The sequence below is a fragment of the Eschrichtius robustus genome, chromosome 14, assembly GCF_028021215.1.
Source record: "Eschrichtius robustus isolate mEscRob2 chromosome 14, mEscRob2.pri, whole genome shotgun sequence".
NCBI lineage: Eukaryota > Metazoa > Chordata > Mammalia > Artiodactyla > Eschrichtiidae > Eschrichtius > Eschrichtius robustus.
Window position 1 is genome coordinate 11,133,599 of NC_090837.1, and position 16,784 is coordinate 11,150,382.

A 16,784-nucleotide genomic window follows, 5' to 3' on the forward strand; every position below is an offset into this window, starting at 1 on the left:
GAACTGATTTGAGAGTCCACATGTAACCCTAATCAAACTCAGGTTCCCACGTGGCCAAGTCTGGAGCACTGTAGAATTTAAAGAAACTCAGCCCAGCAACCAAAAGCCCAGACCAACTCAGTCTGGTCTTTTTGTATCTCTTGGGCAGCATTAAAGAGGGATCAAATTCATGATCCACAGACACACTTCTTTAAAGAACCCCTTTCTCTTACATGCCAGCTCTCCCGCGTTCCTCATCACATGTTCCTCACTCCCAGCTCTCCCCCAAAACCTTCAAACCCCCCTACCAAGTGTGACTCACAAAGCCTCTCTCTCATAGAACTCTGTTCTCTCTCCTCTCTGACAAGTCCATCTAGGTCTTTTCAGGACAAAATCCCACCATCTCTTCTCTGGTTCTTCATCCACGGATTGGCACAATCTGCATTTGAGCCTGAGGTAGGGAGACAGGGAATGATACTAAATGGGCAATGCCAGAAATCATCCCAAAAGAATGAGGGATGGCAAGAATATTATGGATAGTCACTTGGTCTCTGCTTTTTATGCAAGGCACCTTTCCTTTGCTAATTTGGTCATTCAACAGATATTTATTTGTGCCGGGGGCACAATTCTTGTCTCGGGGATAGGAGGATGGTAATACGTGGTCCCTACTCTTAGGAGCTTACCGTCATCTCCTCCTATCTCAGCCACTTGCCAGCATAGGGGATGCCCCAGGTCACCCAGGACCTGAGCCAGGAGCGGATGCGCAGCCCCCCAGAAAGTCCTCCTAAAGACCTCTGGTGGAGGGTTCCAGCCTGATGACTATTTCCAGCCTCTCCATAACACTCTTGGGAAATGAAGATACCGAGTTGACAGTGGCCTTGGCAGAGCCAGAGAGAGATCCTAACACATTTATCACCAGCTGGGGAGCTGCTGTTCAGCCTCACTGACCTGTAAAATCCACACTAAACTCAGGCCTGGCTCTTCAGCTTCTGAATTTGATTTAGACCTCAGTAAAGGCCCCCAAGGCCTGATACTGACAAACCATCATTTCTCAGGACTGATCTACTTAATGTGGATGTTTGAAGGATGCTAGTGGGAAGAGCCAGACTTGCTTCACCTACTAGGCACAAGGGGCCACAAAGTTACCTACCTTCCAAATGCCCCCTCAATTTGGCACTTCTCCCCCACAGCGCTCATCACATTTGGAATTATCAAACCAAAAGCTGTCTCCTTTGATGGAATATGAGCTCCAGGAGGGCAGGGACCATATCCGACTCATTCATGGGCTGTACACTCAGCATCAAGCCTATGTGTAGCCCACAGTAGATACTCAATAAATATCTAATGATTTCATCATACGTGATACTACTCTCATAACATGCCTTGAAAAAAACCCAAAAAGTGTGATAATAATAATATTTAGTCAACATTGACTCAGCACAAAGTAGGGTACTAAATGATTTACATTCATTATCTTAAATAAAAAGTCAGAGAGACAAGATTTATATCCTGACGTAGCAATTTCCCAAATGCATAACTTTGAGCAAGTGATTTAACCTCTTTGAGCCTCAGTTTCCTAATCTGTAAAAGAGATAAACAAGAATAATACTAATATGCCTGTGACGTGCACAGCACAGGAACAACTTTTTAAAAAAGAGCCCAGCCCCCTCCACTTACCAAAATTTTAACTGCTATTCCCATTAATTCCCAATAATTCCATTTCCAGGAGTTTCTCAAATAGAAAAAAATGTGCAGCTATACTATAAAAAGACAATGTACAAGAGTGCTTACTGCAACATTGTTTGAAATGAGAAATTTGGCAGTAACCTAAATGTCCACCAACAGGGGATGGTCACATAAATCACAGTATAGTGTATTGGTTTCTCAGGGCTATGGTAACAAATTACCACCAACCGGGTGCCTTAAAACAACAGAACTTTATTCTCTCACACTTCTGGAGGCCAGAGGTCTAAAATCAGTGTGTCAGTAGGACCAGACTCCCTGCACAGGCTCTAAAGGAAAATCTGTTCCTTGGCTCTTCCAGCTTCTGGTGGCCACCAGCATTCCTTGGCATGTAGCCGTCTCTCTTTCTGCTTCATCTTTACATGTGCCTTCTCCTCTGTGTGTGTCTGTCTGTGTGTAAAATATTCCTCCAGATCCCTCTTAAAAGAACATACATGATGGCATTTAGGGCCCACAGGATAATTCAGGATGATGTTCTCATTGCAAGACTCTTAATCATATCTGCAAGATCTTTTTTCCAATAAGGTAATATTTACAGGTTTATTATAGACTGACGGTTGGTATCTCCCCAAAATTCGTATGTTGAACTCACTTCCCAATGTGATGGTATTTGGAGACGGGGCCTTGGGGGGTTCACTAGGATTAGATGAGGGTAGAGCCCTCATGATGGGATCGTGCCCTTATAAGAAAAGACACCAGAGAGCTCACTCACTCTGTGAGTGAACACAAGAGAGACGTCATGTAAGCACACAGCAAGACAGCACCCGCCTACAAGCCAAGAGAAGACACCTCAGAATGAAACCTATGTTGTTAGCACTTTGATCTTGGACTTTCTAGCCTCAAGAACTATGAGAAATAAATGTCTGTTGTTTAAGCCACCAGGCTACAGTATTTTGTTATGGCAGCCTGCGCTGACTAAGATAAGACTCCAGGGATTAGGACATGGACATATATTTGGGGACCACTATTCAGGTCAAGACTTGCAGTAGGTGATGGAATACTATACAGACATCAAAAAGAACAAAGCTATTTCATTGTCCAGGTGACAGGTGACAATGACCTGCACTAAGGAGGAGAAGTGAAGATGCAGCAAAGGGAAAAAATTCTAGATGTTTCTGACAGTAGAGCTTAGAAGTCTTACTTTCAGTTTGAATGTGGAGGATGAAGGAAGGAGAAGAATCCTTCTTCAAGTCACTGCCGCAAGAAAGAGAGACCTGGAAGATCACACAGGATGATTTAAGGGCTAAGCCTAGATTCTGGATACATAACCATTCTTAACTTATTACTGAAGCATAACATAGAGTAAAATAAAAAAACCTTCACTGTACAGCCCAATGAAGTTTTACATTTGTCTTCACCCATTTAACAACCATGCAGAGCTCCTTATATAACATTTGCAGCATTCCAGAAGTTTTCCTTGTGTACCTTCTAAGTCAATGCCCATGCAAAGGTAGCCATTTTGATTTAGATGTTCTTGTATTCTTATAGATGTTTTTGTATTTTGAATTCTATAGGTTTTAGATGTTCTTGAACTTCCTACAGATGGGTCTCTTTTATATCTGGTTTCTTTCACTCATCATTATGTCTCTGAGATTCATCCACGTTGTTGCATGTATTTGTAGCTTGTTCTTTTTTTGTTGCTGTGTAGTATTCCACTGTATCTAGATGGAACCTATAGGATTTACTGATGGGGTATGAGAGAAAAAGGAGTCAGGGCTTCTGTTCTGAGCCACTGAAAGGTGGAGTTACCATTAGCTGAGATGGATTACGTTGTGGGAGGAGGAGCTCAGGGGCTCGGTTTCGGACATGGTGAATTTGAATTGCTCATTAGACATCCAAGTGTTGATAGTGAGTAGGCCATTAAATCATCAGGCAATGATGGGGAGTGACAGAGGGGAGGCAATTACAACAAGCTGGGGTAGTGGGTGATGGAAAGATGGCAAGAGATTCCGAGCTAAAGAGAGGGAAGAAGGACAGGGAAGTGGCAAGCATGAGAGAGAGGAGACACACCTCACCTCCAGGAGTACTGCAAGGGTAGGAGGCGTGGGCACGGAAAACAGCCACCACTTGGGAGGGCTCCATCTGCAGAAGAGGTTGTACTGTGCCAGACGCACACATTTTCCAGGGGCTCCTCATCCGCTCACCAAGCAGACACCCTAACACCCACCTGCAAAGGCATATTAGCAGCCCCAACTCTTTTATTTAAGGCTGCTTCTCGGCCTTAGCCATCCAATCAGTTTTCATTGCTGTTTATATCTTCCTGTTATTCTTAATGTCTAACAGGTAATAAATGAAATTACAAAGGCAGGCACATGACCATTCCCCATGCTTGCCAAGCAAATTAGCTCCTCTGACACCCGAGTCCCAAACCCACCTCTGCCGCTAATGTGACATGTGACTTCCAGGAAGACCCTGCCCTTCTCTGACCTCACCTCCTATGTCCATAAAAGAGAAAACCATAATTCAAAAAGACACATGCACCCCAATGTTCATTGCAGCACTATTTACAATAGCCAGGTCATGGAAGCAACCTAAATGCCCATCGACAGATGAATGGATAGAGAAGATGTGGTACATATATACAATGGAGTATTACTCAACCATAAAAAGGAACGAAATTGGGTCATTTGTAGAGACGTGGATGCATCTAGAGACTGTCATACAGAGTGAAGTAAGTCAGAAAGAGAAAAACAAAGATCGTATATTAACGCATATGTGTGGAACCTAGAAAATGGTACAGATGAACCAGTTTGCAGGGCAGAAATAGAGACACAGATGTAGAGAACAAACGTATGGACAGCAAGGGGGGAAATCGGCAGGGGTGGGGGTGGGGGGGTGTGATGAATTGGGAGATTGGGATTGACATGTATACACTGATGTGTATAAAATGGATGACTAATAAGAAAATAAATAAATAAACATTAAAAAAGAAAAAGGGACAGGGAGAGTGTAGATAAAGAAAGTGTGGGCTCTGGGATCCAGCAGGCCTCACACAGTAAACGGGGTGTGGCCTCTTTTGTTGTTTGGCCTCCCCAGCACCCACACCCTCTTCTGATAACAGTACCCTGATTTTCTTTAAGGAACCCTTCCTCCTCCCTTCTCAGCCCTTGGGGTTCAGAGAGAGCTAAACCCACCTCCCAGATCCACATGTGGCCAATCAGAATCACAATCGTTTGTTTGGGGATGTGCACATGACCTAATTAAGGTCAAAGGGACATCAACCCTGGGACTTTTATTGAAACCGCTGGAGAATGATGTTCTCTTTTACCCTGTGGCTCAGCTGGCAGCCTGTCAGCCTATGGCTGCTTGAGGGCATCTTGCGTCATGAGATTTGGGCCAAACGGTGAAGAGCTTTTCATGCTATGCCATGAAGTATGAAGGCTTCACTCAAGGTGAGCATCTCCAATTTTTTCACCAAAGTGTCTGTACACAGCAGAGAACAACAAATTGAGTATGTCCATTCTGAAGTGCTGAACTATGACCTCAACTACAAAATTTCCCCAAAAAGTCATGTCTTAGTGTATATTAATTATTTGTTTCAATGTTTAATCAATTCTCCCCTCCAAAGGTACTAGTTCCAGGAAGTTCTTCCTGTTTAACCTGTGGCTTTCTGTCTCCCCTGGTTCACTGTCACCCATCTTCAAGGCTACAGCTGCCCCAGTTTGAGAAATATGACTTTAAATAAGAGACAGCCACCAAAGGTTTTTGTGGAGTGGTGTAACCTGATCTCAACTCTATGTTTAAAAGGTAACTGGACCATGACACGCCTTGTCCATAATTTCCAGGGTCACTGCAGCAAAAGCCTATCATCTCCCACATGAACCTTGACAATGAGTTAAGCCTGTGACTTTAGTCTGGAATGTTCAAGCCACGTCACTCACTCACTCACATCACAGGGCTCTTTCACATATCAAGCTGACCTGTCCCAAGGACACCTGCATCCTTGCTGCTCCCACCAAATTTTTTTTTAATTATTTAATATCTTTTAAAAATATTTATTTATTTATTTGGTTGCACCAGGTCTTAGTTGCAGCAGGCGGGCTCCTTAGTTGTGGCTCTCAGGCTCCCCAGTTGTGGCATGAGAACTCCTGGCTGCGGCACGCATGTGGGATCTAGTTCCCTCACCAGGGATCGAACCCCGGCCCCCTGCATTGGGAGCACGGAGTCCTATCCACTGCGCCACCAGAGAAGTCCCTCCCACCAAATTTTTATTTCCCTGTGGGGCTGCACGCTGCTGGGAGATAGCTACATCCCTGCTAAACTGCTTTGATAAAGTTGATCGTGAGCCTTAGATTGCTGAGCTTTTCTGGAAGTTGCGTGAAGGTTTTGAAGCGAAATCTGTCTTAGCACTGACCTAATCCTCAGGAGGGTCAACTTCCACTTCTTCAGGATCACCCTAAAATATATGGAATCCTTATATTCTAGAGGAATGATTCATAACTGTTTAAAAGGGACGGGTGTCACAGCCCCTTTTAAGAACTGATGAAAGGTCTGGACCCCTCTACCCAGGAGAAAACACCTTTGCACAAAGCGTTAAATACAATGTCAGGAGTACGGTAGACACCCCAAAAACCCCATTCTGAGACTAGGTTAAAACTCAGGGATGAGAACATCAGAATTGGAAGAAATCTTAGAAATTATCCAGCTGAGCTGGTCTACTGAGCACTAATGATAACAACAGTAATGATCATGATTATAAAATCAACTATCTATTAAGTACTTACTATGTACTAGGCACTCTGCTAAGACTTTACATACATCATGTCTTTAAATCCTCACAATGACTCACCCTACTAGGTACTATTTCATCCGCACTTCACAGACAAGGCACCTGAGGCTCCTGGAGTCTAAGCCACTTGCCTGTGGATAGGGAACAACTGAGTGGCAGAAGCCTGCAGACTCCTAGATTCATGCTCATAACCGCTGTGCATTAGCACCGTCATTCATAGTTCTTGTTGTCACCCTTGGTGACAAGTAACAGGAACCCACTAAAGCTAGCTTAAGCACAAAGGGGGTTTGTTATAAGGAAGGATATCAAGGTGTCTTACAGAATCCATAGGCAAGGAATTAGCTGGACTGTAGGAATCACTTAGAACTAGACATTGGTTTACTATAGGAACCAAAAAACAAGCAATCCACCTATTATGGACTGAATGTTTATGTTCCGCCAAAATTCATACAATGAAGCCCTAATTGCCAGCATGACTGTATTCGTGGCTGTAAGAAGGTGATAAAGGTTGAAGGAGGTCATAAGGGTTGAGTCCAAATCCAATAGGGCTGATGCCCCTATGAGAAGAGGAAGAGACACAGCAAGAAGGCAGCTGTCTGCAAACCAAGAAGAGAGCTCTCATCAGGAACTAAACCTTGCCAGAACCTTGATCCTGGACTTTCCAGCCTCCAGAACTGTGAGGAAAAAAAAAATTTCTGTTGTTTAAGCCACCAAATGTATGGTATTTTATTATGGCAGCCCTAACAGACACCCTTTCCCTCACCCTCCCCTACTCGCCCTCTCCCAACAAAGAAAGAAAATCAGCAAAGGGAAATTTTAGGAGCTGGGCTTCCCTAGCATGAAGCCTACATCACCAGCTAAAGATGGCCCCTCAGAAATGGCACATACCCAAAATAGTGAAACACTGAAACTGCAAAGGTCTCAAATGCAGATGTGTAGAGAAGCCAGGCAGGGACCAGAAATGAGTGAAGTGGGCTAGAGGTGCAGAAAAGGGAGAGGCAGGAACTGAGAGCCCCACGGAAAAGACACAGCCACTTCTCGGCATCAGCCAGCCTTGCTGTAGATGGACCTGTCAAGTGTTGGCAGATTGCGCCCTTTCATTTTTAAAAAAGAAACTCTTAATCTGCATTTGCATGTGAAATCTCCAGACTTTTAAACGCTGCACACTTGTACAGTCCAAACTAAACACATATATGGGCTGTTTCTAGACTGAGGGCAGCCAGTTTGTGAGCCGTGTGTACAAATCCAGCTGGGAGGGAGGGGAGTAGAAAGAGAATGTGCTATGGACTCACAAACCTAAGTTCACATCCTAGGTCCAACACTCACTGTGCTACTTACCCGGTCACTTAACCTCTCTGATCACTGTGAGCTAATTTCTTAATCCTATTGTTTCCAACATTTCGCCAATACAAATAATGCTATTATAAATCATGCTATACACATGTCATTTTGTATTTTACAAGTCTATCTGGAGTATAAATTCCTAAAGGAGAGACTGCCAGATGTCACAGGTTGGATTCTCTGGAACAGACGCTGAGATGGAGTTTGGGTTGAAAAATGTTTACTAGGAACATATGTCCACACGAAAACTTGCACGTGAATGTTCATAGCAGCATTATTCATAATAGCTAAAAAAAGTGGAAACAACTCAAATGTCCATCAAATAATGAATGGATGGATAAAATGTGGCATATCCATACAGTAGAATAATATTTGACAATAAAAAGGAATGAACTACTGATGCATGCTACAGAACGGATGAACAATGAAAACATTATGCTAAGTAAAATAAGCCAGACACAAAAGACCACGTACTGTATGATGCCATTCATCTGAAATGTCCAGAACGAGCAAGTCTTTAGAGATGAAAAATATATTAGTGCTTGCTTGGGGCTAGAAGTTCTGGGGGAAATGAGGAGTGAATGACACTGAGTGCCGGGTTTCTTTTGGGGGTGATGAAAATGTTCTAAAATTGACTGTGATTCACAACCCTGTGAATATACTCAATCCTAATTATACACTTTAAATGGGTGAATTATATTTGAATAAAGTTGTCCCCAAAATGTTGAAGGCAAGGGGAAGAAAGGAGAACTGGGCAGACAAAAAGTCTAAACTGCAGTGCAGGTCCAGTGGGGCCAGCCAAGCAAGCAGAGAATGGCTGAGCCGAGACAGCCAAGCCTTTCCAGCCGTCTCATTCAGCCGGGGTGCTGACTGCTCCGGAAGGCGCAGCCTTGGCTGGGTAAGGGAGCTCTGGGCAGCTGACGGCTGGAAGCCCCCTGCTGTCCACACTCCCCACAGCAGAGCAGCAAACCCTCCCCTGAAGGGGGGATCTGGGAAGTGCATCTCCACGTCTACCTCACCAACTCAAAAGGCCGATTTAATTAACTTTGATAGATAGTGCCACACTGCATGATTGTCACCGTTACTGCTGTCATCCAAGAACTCCCCAACCACTGGCAATATTTTTATATCTGGCAGGTGGGATCCTATTGGACTACATCGGGGGATACCTTTTAGAAGACCACACCGAGGAATACCCGAACTGACTGCCATATGAGAGACTTTTCATTTTCTCCTGTGATGACTGGTTCTGTGGTTTTCCAAAGAGAGCTGATATGATGTAAAGCTATGTTTTAGCATACTTATTCTAGTGACAGCGTGCAAGATGGACCGGAGGGGGAGACCCAGAAGACTGGGAGACTAGTTGATTATTGAAACCTCCCAGCCATGGGGTGAGGAGGGTGGGTGGTTGCCACAGAAAGGGATAGAAGGAAGAAGGAAGTTTTAGCGCACCTGGAGACTGATTGGACCAGCTTGTAAGGGAGAAGGTAACTCCTTTTAGTTCAAGTTCAGGGGCACTGGATGGATGCCTTGGCCCTATCCCACCATGATACCAACCTCCTAAAAATCTTCCCCATCCACTCATTTCCCTCCATCTCCACTATGACCACCTCCATCTCTTGCGTGGGCAACTCTACAGCCTTCTAACTGATCTCAGAACATCTATTCTGCTTGTTGCAATCTATTCCCCTACAGCAACAAGACGGACCTTCTTAAAACTTCAATCAGGTCCTGTTACCCCCAGATTCAAGCTCCTCCAATTGCACCTCATTGTCCTTGGGATAATGCTCTACGTCTACAAGGCCCTTCACTAGCTGCCCCTGCCCACCTCCCCAGCCTCATATCTTACCAGTCCCCACACTCCTGTCCTTGCTGAACTTCCCTGAAGTCTCTGAAAGTTCCATGTTCCCTTTTGCCTCTGAGTCTCCACACACGCTGTTCTTCTGTGTTCAATATTTCATAATCTCTAGCCTATTCCTACTTAAACTGGAATAGATGTTGCCTATTCCAGGAAGCCTTCCCTGACCACCATACCTTAAGATAGGATGAGTTGACTGTGGCAGATGATCTACAAAGATGGCATCAACAATCCCCTCTCCCTGTTTGCACCCACTCTGCCTTCCTCATCACGAGGTGGATGCTGTTTCCTCACTCTTGAATCAGGCTGGAGGTTGACTAGCTTTAATCAATAGAATGTATCAGAAGTGACTTTCTAGGGTGTCAGATCCCAGACCTTAAGAGACTACAAAGCCTCTTCTGCTTTCACTCAGGGGGAACACAGCCCCTGGGTAAAGAAGTCCAGGAGAGAGAAGCACCCCATGGAGGAGAAGCAAGGTCCTATACTATGTGAGAACCAACACCATGAGAAGAAAGTGGCCCCACCATCTGAACAAGTCCCGGGATAGTCAAACCATCCCCAGGAGGTGCCAGACATGTGACTGAGGCCATCTTGGCTCCTCCTGCCCCAGCCAACACCATGTGGAAGAGCAACAAGCCATCCTACTGAGCCCTGCCTGAATCCCTAACCCAGAGAATTGTGAGTAATAAAATATTTGTTTTAAGCCACTGTATTTTGGAATGAAGCACGGATAATTGATAAAATGTCCCTCCCCTTAGTTCCCACAGCACCTTCTGACTCCTTCTATCACGGCATCTATTTCATTGTCTTAGAGTTGTTTGTTTAATCCCTTCCACCTCTCCCATCCATATACACATTAGCACCAGGAGGTAAAGGACTAAACTATGTCTTGTTCAGCACTATCTCTCCAGGGCCAGGCACACGGTAGATGCTCATTAAATATGTTAATAATACAATCAATCAAGATAGGGACACTCTAAGCACCACTTCCCTCAATAAAACCAAGCCATCTCCCCAGGTTGCCAGGGAAGTGTGAATTTCCACATGGCAAGAGGTGACTAGACCTCATTACCAAGCTCTTTCTCTCCTCCCCTCCCCCTTATTTACCCAACCATTGGCTCTTTGGAGAATCTGGATGTTTTTATGAAAGGAACCATGGGTGCCCATATCTTTTTAAAAAATTACAGTAAACTCAAGATCATCTATTGCATGTTAAATACATGCTTGGAAACGTACCAACCACCTGTATGAGTTTCCTAGGGCTGCTGTGACAAATTATCACAAAATTTTTGGCTTAACACAAATTTATTCTCTTAAAGTTCTGGAGGCCAGAAGTCCACACTCAGTCTCACTGGGCTACAGTCAAGGTGGCAGCAGGGCTGGTTCCTTCTGGAGGCTCTAGGGAAGAATCCTTTTTCTTGCCTCTGATAGCTTCTGGAGGCCACCTGTAATCCTTGGAGCATGGCCCTTGCATCACATCACTCCAACCTCTTTCTTCCATCATCACACCCTCTACTTCCTCCTCTGTAGTCAGATCTCCCTTCGTCTCCCCTTTTTAAGGACATTTGTGACTACATTTAGCATTTACCTGGATATTCCAAAACAATCTCCCCATCTCAAGATCCCTAACTTAATCACATCTACAGAGTCCCTTCTGCCATATAAAGTTACAATCACAGGTTCTGGAGATTAGGGTATGAGCATCTTTAGGAGTCACGATTTAGCCTTACACCTACTGACTCACTCATTCTCAGCAACACCATGACTAAGTTCTTTTGTTATCTCCATTTTACAGATGAGGAAACTGAGACCCAGAGACGTGAAATGACTATTGTAAAGTCACACAGCTAGGACTTCCCTGGTGACAAGGTAGTTAAGAATCCGCCTGCCAATGCAGGGGACACGGGTTCGAGCCATGGTCTGGGAAGATCCCACATGCCGCGGAGCAACTAAGCCTGAGCGCCACAACTACTGAAGCCCATGCGCCTACAGCCCGTGCTCCGCAACAAGAGAAGCCACCGCAATGAGAAGCCACCACAGTGAGAAGCACGTGCTCTACAATGAAGAGTAGCTCCCGCTCACTGCAACTAGAGAAAGCCCATCTGCAACAACGAAGACCCATCACAGCCAAAAGTAAATAAATAAAATAAATAAATTAAAAAAAAATAAAGTCACACAGCTAGAGAGTAGTCAGGCCAACCGAGGAAACCAGTTATGTTTGACTCCTCACCGCTCTGCTACACTGACCGTACATCATTGTTTATTACAGGGGCTGACAGCGCTATTTAGGGAGAGATCCTTTAAGGGAAGGTGAATCTCAGGGAACGGTGGCTACAACGTCCAGCCACCCCTCTCCCTGCATGAAGGGTTTGTTGGTTTTCTTTGGGGCCACCTTGGAGGATTAGGGTGCTGTTTACTAAAGAAACCAGTGGTAAAGGCTACCATTTGGGATGTGTTGAGTTGGAGGCAACCTTGGCAAGCTCTCAGTACAACTTGAAACACCTGAGAAACCAGGTCTCTACTCTTATGCCTGTAAACCATGCACATGTGGCAGGAGAAATTAGAGTTCTTCTTTCCCCATGGACCTTTGGAACCCCATTCATCTCCCAGGTCTGCAGCTTAGTCATGAGGTGAAGCAAGGACAGATTTGCCCCAACCGGACGGGGATCTGATGGTGAGGAGTTCAAGGCAGCCTGTGCCTCTGGGACTTGCCACTCCTCCACGACCTTTTGGGGATCCCACACCCTCAGAAGTACCCTCCAGACCCCTATCAACACCCATCCCTCAAAGACTATACGATCCTTAAGTGTAAGGATTATACACATTATCCTTTCATTTCTGCCCCTCAGGACCTAGCACATTTCTTGGCTCACATTCAATAATCAGGCAGTTCGTGTATGAGAAAGAAAGAGAGGAAACAGAATGGACTAGATAGAAAGGGAGGAAAGGGATGGCCATTTGGTGCCAATTGTGCAGTCTTGGGCAAATCACTTAACTTTTCAAACATCATTTACTATCCTTACCTGTAAAATGGGCATAATGACTTTCTGATAGCTAACATTTATTGAATACTTACTATGTGCCAAGCACAGGTCCAAATGCACTATCTCACTTTATCCTTGTAGCTTATGAAGTAGCTACTATTAGCTACCCACGTATTCTTTTTTGCCTATTTTTATGGCCAAAACTCACTCTAATTTTGTTTTGTTTTGTTTTGTTTTGACCTTTGCAGTTCAGTTTAAACACACACGCACATTTCACAGATGAGGAAACTGAAGCAGAATGTGATTAAGTAACTTGCCCAGGATCACACAGCTTCTAAGTGGTGGAGTTGGGGTTCAACCCCAGTACTCTGCTAGCACATAGAGTGGTTATGAAGACTAAATAGGATGATGGATGTAAGGTGCCTAGTACAGGGGTTAGTATGTATGGATTGTTATTAGGAGTAAGGTAGGGAGAGAGGGAAACAGGATATCACACCTAGTCTCTCTAGTTTCTTTCTTGTGTCTGTCTCCCCTTTCCAGGTGCACAGAATCAGATTAATCATTAGCTAATGATAACCATTTTGTTTTATTTATTATTTTTTAAATAGTACAATGAACACCATGAACTCATTGCCCAAACCAAGAACCAAAATGTTAGCAATAATTTCATCTACGCATGTGCTCCTCCCATCCCATCTCCTGCCTTTCTCTTAAAGGTAACTATGATCCTAAATGTTGGATCAAACATTCCATTGCTTTTTTTTCTTTAGTTTTTACACATATATATGCCTAACAATACATTGTTTCACTCTGTTTGTCTTTAACTTTCTAATTTCTAGGTCTTTCAATTATAGGCTCTTACTTCTTTTGTTGTGGTTGAATTTTACAAGTTCACTCAGGCTGCCATGTTTGGTTCTATGGGCTCTTCGGTGCACAAGGGTTCCGAGCTGAGGGCACAGGTGGGGACTGAAATTCACCCTGCAGTTCCTCTGGTCTTTCTCTTATCAGCACCAAGATGCCATTCTCCCACCAGACCATGTACTATGAGGCAGCAGCCACTGGCGGGGGCGGGGGGAGGCTTTCTCTAATTTGCACAAAGGCACCATAAGGGCTAATGAGGGGTCTGAGTTCACCTCTCCTGAATCACCAGCAATCCCTGTCAGACCCTCCACATTCAAGGTCAAGATCGAGCCCATTGAGATTCTAGATGGGAAATGACCCACAGTGACAGCCTGTGGAGACAGCTGCATCGTGAGATTCACTGTTCCCGCTGGAAGCTCGTTGGCCTTACTCCATCCGTCCATCTCTAACCCATCAGGAGGGACTTCCTAATCATGTTCCAGGGGCTTTAAGATTTATGTCAAGGGGCCTCGATTTATTGAATTAATGCTGCTGAGCAGAACTGTAGCTGTTAAACAGTGTGGAGATCTGGATTTTACAGCAATGTAACTAATAAGGCTATTAACACAAACGGGGCCTGCTGCTGGCATTTATAATACCATAAATCTCTCTTCCCTCTGGAAGTATTTATGGGATGGCACGCACCCAGAGTCCACTGCCTTTTCTGTGCTCTGCTCTCAAGGCTCGGCCAGGAGGATGTGTTGCCCAATAAGGGAACTAGTTAGGAGGAAGGAGCGAGAGAACTGAACCTGGGCTGAGTCTCAGCTTCCATCCCTTCCATCAGTTGGAAAGGCTGGTCATTGCCGTGGGCAGATGTAGATCTTTTAAATTATTATTTATGTATTTATTTCCCATTTATGGAGCATTTACCACGTGCCAAGCCCTTTGAAAATTTAGTGGCTATGGTTCCCCAACACCTTCTCAAGAATGAAGTATGTGTTCTCCCACTGAACTTAATTTCTGTCTTGAGCCCCCCCAAACCCTCTGAAGCAGAACATTTAATATTGTCACTTCCAGCTAAACTCAATCATTTTAATGATTTTTATTTTTCTCATAGATTTCAGCTTAAACCAAGTCAGATTTTGGACTTCCTCACTCCTTTCCTCTTGGAAAAGATTCCAAGTTCCAGGGGGGTGTGCAAATATCCCTGTGCCATCAGTGGAGAGGCATGGCCATGTCTTTATTTTCATCTGTCCATGTGCTCTACTGACAACCACTGAGATGGAACCCCCAGCTCAGTGTCAGCCTCCAAGCTGGCTGACTCCTGGGATGGGACACACCTCACCTGGTCCGCACATCCTTCACGGCGGTACCTGCACCCCAGCCAGAGGCAGCCTTGCAGAACTGCTGTCTCACTCTCTCCCTCCCCTCCTCCTAAACTCCCAGTCCCACTAAGGGGCCAGGGACCACGACACTCCAGGAACACTGGAAAGACACTCTCTGTCCTTCACATGCCAGCCAGACCACCCACCATGTGTGCTCTCTCCAGCTAGTACACTACAACGCCACAACGGCACCGGGGACATCTCCACAAAGCCTGCCATCTCTCTCGGCTTGCTTGCTTGCTTTTTTTTTAAACAACATATTGAGCCTTTCTCAGGTACCATTCTCAGCTTTACAAGGTGTGCTTCATCTACTCCCACCAACAGCTCTATAAGGTAAGATCTATTATTATCCCCCCCCATCAAAGATGTAGAAACTGAGGTCCAAAAGCTTAAGTCTCCTGTGTAAGGTCACATGGCCATTAAGAGAGGGAGCTGGATTTGAACCCAGACAGCTGGACTCCACAGGGCAATGAGACATCTGCAGAATCCAAAACTAAAAGTGGGGTCCTGCTCCCTAACACGTCTCCAGAGCTTTGCCCCAGAGAGGTACTGTCCAGAGTCCCATGTGCATCCAAGTGTATACTCCTCTCCCTTTTTTAGGGAGCTTGGGGAATAAGTGGTTTCCAAGGAAATCTTCCTAAACTTTCCCGAACACCTCGGCCTTTGGAATTCCAAAGCTACAGATGTCACTGTAATCCTTTTTTCTCTTAGGGCAGGGGAGGCTAAGGCCTGATCTGAACTGAGTCTAGGATGACAGGTGAACTTGAATGTTTCAGGGAACAAAGAACCCCACAAAGGCGGAAGCTTCATGCCTCATCCATATTCACATCATCACATTCAACCTCACAGAAGTTCCCTTGAGGAATATGCAGTCCTCCCCTTTGTACCCGGGAATAAAGATTGCAGAAAACTCAAGGGCTTCTCCAGAGAAGTGAAAACTCACAAGTTGGGAAATGAGAATTTGGACTCAGGTCTCTCTGAGTTTCTGTGGGATCACTATTCTCTCTCCTGGGAGCAGAAACTTGGTCTTGATTGGTTTTTCCATCCAGCCAGATGGTGGAGAAACTGGTCTGAGTAGAGAGTTGTCCTGAGTTTAGGACTGTCCTCTGGGAGCTGGCCAGGCATAAGGAAGTGTGTCACAGGGGATGCTCAGCTGTGGACCCTTGCCAGGAAATTCCGGTGAAGCAGAATTCAGAAGATCCACTCTTCTGACGCTTCTTAGCTTTTCTCCTTTCTGCTCCTTCCTTCTTTGGCTCCCATTGTTTTATTAAAAATATTTGTGAGCCCCTACTGTGCGCTAGGCTTTGTTCTAGAAACTGGGGAGACAGCAGGGAGCAAATCAGACTCCTTCTCTCCCTCAAGATCTTAGAGCCTCAAGGTGACCAGGAAGACTATTAGTTCCCCCAGAGGGCAGGGCCCTGGCACAGAGTAGGTTGTTAGTAAATCGATCAAGGGTTTTCAGTTTCCACCAACTATACAACTTAGAGAGATACAAGGTGAAGACCCCACAGGTGTCTCAAAGATTAGGACAGTGCTGTGCTCCCCAGATTCCTAGCAACACATGGACATCCAAGAGTGGTCATAACATGCTTCAGTGATGGCTGATGTAAAAGGAGACAAAGCAGACGAGGAAGTACTCAGACTAGGACAGGAACCCAGATGTGAGTCGCTGCCAGGGGAGGAGAAGGAATCTCATATTTTCTGAACACCTACTCTGTGCTAGACCCTGGCCTAGACAATTAACCTACATTATCTAATTTAATCTTACGATAGAGGATGAGGTAGGCACGCTCACCAACCCTGCAAACTATTGCTCATCAATAAAGAGGGCCCTATTATTGTTCAGTCTCCTGCGGACGATGACTGCCCACCTCCCGTGGGTGCTGAATTAATTTTATGAATGGAAGTAGGGTGGAATCCTGAGC

General features: G+C 45.0%; 1 pseudogene; it reads left to right on the top strand.

Moving 5' to 3' along the window:
- Window positions 1-702: 702 nt before the first annotated feature.
- LOC137776168 (NADH-ubiquinone oxidoreductase chain 5-like) overlaps window positions 703-16,784 on the top strand; it is a 59,644-nt pseudogene continuing 43,562 nt past the window's right edge.